This window comes from Notechis scutatus, chromosome 2 (genome assembly GCF_049901735.1).
Source record: "Notechis scutatus isolate UNSWTSFEM ecotype Mainland chromosome 2, rNotScu1.2, whole genome shotgun sequence".
NCBI classification, from domain to species: Eukaryota; Metazoa; Chordata; class Lepidosauria; order Squamata; family Elapidae; genus Notechis; species Notechis scutatus.
Genome location: NC_142010.1, coordinates 12,879,285 through 12,886,843, shown reverse-complemented (window position 1 = coordinate 12,886,843; position 7,559 = coordinate 12,879,285). Strand labels below are relative to the sequence as shown.

The window sequence follows — 7,559 nt, the reverse complement described above, 5'->3', positions numbered from 1 at the left end:
CAACGGGCTGGCCGACTGACCCCCCTCTGCACTGATAGCCCATAATAGGTTGGACGATCTTCCTTTTATAGCCCCTTGAGGAACAGAAGTTCCCAAAACTATTCCTCAAGGAGACCCTTTGGCCACCTGCTGAGCTCGATGAGAGTCCTCCCTCAGATGGTCCCCTCCTCACAACCTCTCTCCAGCCCCCAGACTCACCTTTCTTGCTTTTCAGGTAGGAGAAGATAATAGAAGACGAAGACGAAGACGAAGACGAAAGAAGGAGGAGGAGGAGGAGGAGGAGGAGGAGGAGGAGGGAGGAGGAGGAGGGGACAAAGATGGGGAGGAGTTAGAAGAAAGTGAAAGTGAAATGGATGAAAAGGAACAACAAATAACAAGAACAGACTCACCTTCTTGCTTTTCAGGTAGGAGAAGAGCCCCACAGCCAGGAAGGCCGCTCCAATCACGGCCCCCATGATCCCTGTCCAGAGTTTGCTCCTGGCAGAGCTGGAGGAACGGGGCTCTGGGGAAGGAGAAGGAGCCTCACCTGAGCAGGAGGATCAGGCCCACCCGTCCCCAGGAGGGTCCATTCCCGGCTCCCCCACAGGGAGGTTCTCTCCCCTCCTCAGGGCAGGAGGGGAGGGAGGGGAGGGTCTTACCCACTGGACGGTGATGGGGGCCTCCAGGCTGACATGCCCCACCTGGCAAGTGTAGACGTCCCCCGCTGGGGCTGGGTCTCCAGCATCACCTGAGTTGGTAGGTCCAGTCTCCGTTCTGGAGCTCCTTCCCAAGGCCACGCCCTCCTCCTCCAGCTTCCCATTCTTCAGCCACTGGATCTCGATCTCCAGGGGTAAAAGCCCCTTTGGCCGGTGCAGAGGAGGATGGTGTTGGGGAAGCAGGATCCATCTTGGTGGGGGAGATGGTGACAGTGGGCTTGGCTGGAGGGAAGCAAGAGAAGGAGGCACATGAGAGGCACAGGAGGGACCAGAACAGGAGACCAAGTTGGTTATTTCAGGCCAGGATCCCCTTCCACTCCTGAAAATATTCTGTGTTTTGAGTCATTTTCCAAAGTAAGTTGCAGCAAGATATTAAAGGATCCTGAAAGAGGGAAAAATTGAAATCCTTTCTGATTGGGATCAGTTGCAGTCTCCAAAAAGGAAGAATTCCCCAAATAGGCAAATCCGGACAGGGATAAATGCTAGAAACACCCAGAGGTGGAAGGAGCCTTGTGCCAGACATGGTGGAGATGGAAGAAATAAGCAGAGGACAGACACAGCAGGATTGGAGGATTCTTGGGATCTCATGGAAAATGGAACCACACTTTTAATCAGGTGTAATACCAAGTTTGTTTTGTTTGTTTGTTTAGTACATCTAGTTATTTATTAAATTTATTTGCCAAAGTGACCAACTAACCCAAAGACTTACAGACCCTCTACTATCCTTGACTGCCACCTGCTCTTCGGGAGTCCAGGAGAATCTCCAGAACTGGGAAGTGAACATACAGAATATGGAGGAAAAAACCGGAAATAGAAATAGAAATAATAGAAGAAGAAGAAGAAGAAGAAGAAGAAGAAGAAGAAGAAGAAGAAGAAGAAGAAGAAGAAGAAGAAGAAGAAGGAAGAAGAAGAAGAAGAAGAAGAAGAAGAAGAAAGAAGAAGAAGAAGAAGAAGAAGAAGAAGAAGAAGAAGAAGAAGAAGAAGAAGAAGAAGAAGAAGAAGAAGAAGGGACAAAGATGGGGAGGTTAGAAGAAAGTGAAAGTGAAATGGATGAAAAGGAACAACAAATAACAAGAAGAAAAAGAAGCTAAATATGAGACATTAATGATGGATATAATAAATAAGAGGGGGATATTGAGACTGGAATGCTGATAAATGAAATGGTTACGGAGATACAGTGGAGATCTAAGAGGGAGTGGGGAACTTTGAGAAATGGGAGAGAAAATATCAGAAAATGATGGTAAATGGACGAAGGATTAAGGAAAAAGCCAAAGGATGATAGAAAACGATAAACAAACAAAGAACAACGAATTAATATAAAAGAAAGATTTAGAGACAATAGTTAGAAGTGGAAAAAAGACCTGGTATTTATATTAGAGGATCCATTGGAGTCAGCACCTAAACTGATAGACAAGATAGAAGAGTATGGGAAAGGCAGGTTTGAAAATAAATAAAGATAAAACAAAGATTTTAGCAAAGAACATTTTAGCAAGACGAAAGAAAGAATTGAAAGTTTTGGAATCCAGGTCACAAACAAGGTTAAGTGATTTAGGGATACATATAACACCAAGATGTAGCTCACTTAAGGAGGACAATTATATCAAACTTAAACAGTAGATTGCGACAGACTTGATAAAATGGGAAAATTTACAATTATCACGGATTGGGAGAATATCTACAATTAAGATGAATGTATAGCCTAAAATCTTACACTTATTCCAGACAATTCCAATCAGATTAGGGAAAGAATTTTTGAAGATTTAAACAAAATAGTGCTAAAATACACAGTACAGAATAAAACTTAAATTGCTACAAGATACAAGAATAAGAGGAGGATTTGCTTTGCCCAATTGGGAATTATACCACCAAAGCGCCAGTCTGATGTGAGTAAAGGAGTGGATAACACTAAGGAATACTAGACTTTTGAATTTAGAAGGACATGACTTGCTCTTAGGATGGCATGCCTTCCTCTGGTATAAGGAACTAAAATGCAGGGGTATTTTAGAAGAGATTATATTCAAGAAGCATTGTTTCTAAACTGGGAGAAGATAAAAAAGCAATATTATTTAAAAGTTCCATGATGGTTATCTACTATTGAAGCTTTTTCTTATCCAATAATATATAAAAAGGAACAAATTGTTAGATATGGTGAGATATTGAATGAAAAGGGTGAACTGAAATCTATGCAAGCGTTGGAAGAACAAGGTGTAAAAATGAATTGGTTTTCATATTTGCAAATACAATCTAGATTTGATAAAGATGTTAAAACAGAAGGTATCTATGATAAGTTGATTGATTTAGATAAAATTTTGACAGGTACTGATGAAAAAGTAATCAAAAAACTTTATGGACATTTGCGAGAGTTTAAATTAGAGGAAGAACAAGTAAAAGAAACAATGATTGCGTGGGGGAAAAATTCGGATATGGGATTGACTTAGATCAATGCCAAAAATTGTGGTCTCAAAATTATAAAATGACAGTGTCAACTGCACATAAAGAAAATGTATATAAGATGTTTTACAGGTGGCATAGCGGATGAGAATTGCGAGGATGTTCAAGAATAAATCGGATACATGTTGGAAATGTCATCAGATACCTGGTTCATATTACACACATGTGGTGGACATGCTCGGATGGAAAAAGATATTGAAGTACAATCCACACATGGTTGGAAAAAATGACAAAACAGCACATAGACTTTAAACCTGAGATATTTTTATTGGGAATTATACCGGAAATATATTGTAAAGAATTGAAATATTTGATTGTCAATGTTTTAACAGCGGCTAGAATTGTATTTGCTAAGAATTGGAAAAATGAAAAAATACCTATGCAGGAGGAAATTATTAAGAAAATCATGGACTGTGCTGAAATGAGTAAATTGACATTTGGAATTAGAGAACAAGAGGATAAACCATTTTATATGATGTGGGATTTGTTTTATCAATGGTTAGATAAAAAGACATGGTAAAGAAATAGATTAGTAAGCCTGACAATAAAAGTCAACAGATGGATGAGACTTCCGGTTTGTCGGCTTCGCATGAGCGCAGGGATTCGCACACTGCATCGATCCCTGCTGCGCTAGTCACGTTTTGGTGCTCCGATCCGGATCGGGTTGAGCTAAGGCTACCCTGCAGGGGTAGCTGAAGATAGGGGGATCCGGAGAGGGGTTTGGGGTGTTGCAGACCCCTCCCGGCTGGCAGAACCCCTTTTCCCAAGCAGTGCAGCGGCGGTCTTTAATGGCGCCACAAAGAAGCCGGCAGCTGGGTAAGAATGCAGGAGGAAGAGGAGAAAGCCTTTGAGAGTGAAAGTTTTTTTGGTTGACCCAGGACTCTAAGACACATTTAACTTTAATTCCTGGAAATTATGGCTTTTGAATGATTCTTTCCACAAGAGAAAATAAGCGGCAATTTTGAGGTGCTGAAAGGAAAGTTTACTCTCCTTCCCTACGGAATCAATAAGTGGATATTGAGAAACCTGTCTTTTCAGGTAAAAACTAGCTTTATGTGATAAGTGGGAAGGGAGAGGACAAAAATATATTCATATGTTAAGATTTTGTTGGAGGAGATGCCTTAAGGATTTGAAGACTGAAATATAATTCCAATAAGGCTTTAAGATACAGATTTGGACTTTCTTTTTTTGATTGATACTACCCCAGGAAGAGAAAGTGAGAACTTTGTCTTGGCTTGGATTGATTGAGGACTTTGGGATTGTTCTATTTTTTTGAAATATCTTGGTTGGTGAGAAGAAAGAGGGGGAAAAAAAAAGAAAAAGATTTATAATGGCTTTTTTTGCTGAGGAACTGAGAAAAGAATATGAGCAAACAAAACAGATGGCAAAGATGGTGTGAAAGAAGCCTTCCTTTTTTTTTAGAAATGGCGCTTGTTAACTATCAACAAACACTACAACAGATGGAGGAGGAGGAGGAGGAGGAGGAGGAGGAGGAGGAGGAGGAAGAAGAAGAAGAAGAAGAAGAAGAAGAAGAAGAAGAAGAAGAAGAAGAAGAAGAAGAAGAAGAAGAAGAAAGAAGAAGAAGAAGAAGAAGAAGAAGAAGAAGAAACCATCTTTAATGAATTTCAAAATTTAACTAAGAAAGAAGGAAGGAAGAAAGGAAGGAAAATGAAGGACTTAAGATTTAAAAAACACTCAAGAAAGAGAAAAATAAGGTGCAAAATCAATATAATGATAGTAAACAAAAGAAAAAGGAACACAACAGAGAAGGGAAGCCAGCAAGGCAGAGGCTAGGAGAAGGGGGGTAGGAAGGTCTGGTGGGGAAGAAAGAAAGGAAAAGGTGGAGAAAAGCCACAAAGTTTTGAAATCAGATGGGAAAAGAGGAATCTTTTTAGGGACAAAGGTAAAGTACAATTTCTTTAAAAAAGATTTTTGCGAAGGTACATAAGATGGTATTGTAGCATTTGTATTAGAAATAGAAAATTAGAATGGTTTAAGAGTTAATAAGAGATTAACATGTTGAAATGTTTAGTAATGATTGATTTTAAAATTTAATAAAATATTAAAGGGAATGTTTAGAATATTGAGTTTTAATTAAAGAGTTTAATATGACTATGGTAGTGATGTTATTATAAAATTATTATAGTAGCATTTGTTTTTGGAAAAGGCAATGGGAATGTTATAAGATTCAATATTTAGATCTATTATTTAACTGTGTATTTAATCATTTTGGATTTATTATTTTTCTTTTATTAAAAAAAAAATAGTAGATAGAATGTACCAAGCAGAATCAGATTGGGTATTAGGTGTTATTTTAAATGTTAATCTAATTAATTTAGGGGGAAGATAGAAAGGCATCATACTCTGATTAGTGATTTCAGGTAATGATATGTAAGATGAGCATGAATATAATTGAAGTCCATGTAGAGAGAGGTACCTGGGGCCAAGTTACTTTCCTAAAAGATTTTTTATATGTTTGTGTGTTGTGTGTTTATGTTTCTGGGAAAATTAATAAAACCTTGCAGAAATACAGAATGAGAATAATAGTAACCATCAGAAAGAAATAGATGAAATAATAATAGTGAAATTGAATAAGAGTAAAGAGAAGTAAAGAGAAATTGGATAAGAGGTATTTGTATGCTCATATGGAAATGGTTTAAAATAGAATTACATTGTATAAATTAAGGTTTTATTTGACTTGTAAAATTTATAAGGGAAAAAGGTTTAAGTATGTAATGGTTAATGATGATTTGTTTGTCTTTAAAATTAATAAAATTTGTTTAAAAAAAAAAAGTCAACAGATGGATATAGAATACAATATAAAATATATAACCATTGGATGAATGTATAAGATTAAATCATAATGAAAATTAGAATATCTCATATAAAATGATAGAAAAATAGTCAAATGAATGTTTAATAATTGATATTATATAAGCATAAGCTAGATCGATAAGGTGAGAATTTATATAACTTGTGAGTAATGGTAAAAAAAGGATAGCACAAAAGATTGTAACCAACTGACACACTGTGTGTATATAATTGAAAGAGGGTTTTATGTTTTTATGTTTTGTTCGTATGTTTGTTGTAAAAAAACTTTTTTTTTTAAAAAAAGAAAGGAACAAGATAGAAAAAAAATTAAAAAAGAAGTGGAAAAGTGGGAGACTCCAGATGATGAGGTATATTTGTAGTAAAACATATATAATAGATTTGAGGAGATGGGATTAAGAATTAGAACAAGAAGGAATTATTTAAATGTAATAGATATGAAAATAAGAACTTATAATAGATTAATTAAGATAGACAAATGCTTACGTAAGATCTAAATGATTAGGGGATAAAATATGGAAATAAATGTTTTATGGAGCCTGACAGAGAATAGATATAACCATGTAGTAGTATAATATTTTTAATGAATTATATATATGCTGTCCAGCCAGTGTATGGGAATTGGATAGTTAGGTAGCAATTGTGAGCTGTCCCCTTAAGGAATGCATCATGGTAAATGTAAGTTAAAGGTATCCTGGGAAATGTAGTCCATATCACATGACCACATCTGTAATCCTGACTGGTCACTAAATGGACCCTCGATGGGTTGGGGGAGTTTTCCTCACTTTGGCTGAGCTCTGTAAAGGATCTTGGAATACTCACCTCTAATGATCTAAGTGCTAGAGCCCACTGCAACTACATAGCCAAAAAGGCATTAAGAGTTGTTAACCTAATCCTACGTAGCTTTTCTCTGGTAATATCACACTACTAACCAGAGCATACAAAACATTTGCTAGACCAATACTCGAATACAGTTCATCAGTCTGGAACCCACATTACGTATCTGATATTAGCACAATTGAGAAAGTCCAGAAATATTTCACAAGAAGAGTTCTCCACTCCTCTACTCGTTGTAGAATACCTTATGCCACCAGACTTGAAATTCTAGAACTAGAAAACCTTGAATTACGCCGTCTTCTCGGTCTGATTTAAGCATGGTATATAAAATCATACATTGCAATGTCCTACCTGTCAATGAATACTTCAGCTTCAACCATAACAACACAAGAGCACACAATAGATACAAACTCAAAGTTAACCGCACCAAACTTGATTGCAGGAAATACGACTTCAGCAATAGAGTGGTCAATGTCTGGAATACTCTACCCGACTCTGTAGTTTCTTCCCCAAACTCCAAAAACTTTAACCTTAGACTGTCTACTATTGACCTCACCCCTTTCCTAAGAGGTCTGGTGCATAAGCGCACCAACATGCCTACCGTCCCTGTCCTATTGTTTCTCTTATTCTTCTTTTATTTTTCTTATATGTACCCATTTCATGTATTCACAACTATGTATACACTTATACTTATTATCTTGTAAACAATTGGCAAATCAAATAAATAAATAAATAAATAAATAAATA

General features: G+C 37.1%; 1 pseudogene; it reads right to left on the bottom strand.

Moving 5' to 3' along the window:
• LOC113430988 (SLA class II histocompatibility antigen, DQ haplotype D beta chain-like) overlaps nt 1-7,559 on the bottom strand; it is a 17,138-nt pseudogene that overhangs the window by 5,836 nt on the left and 3,743 nt on the right.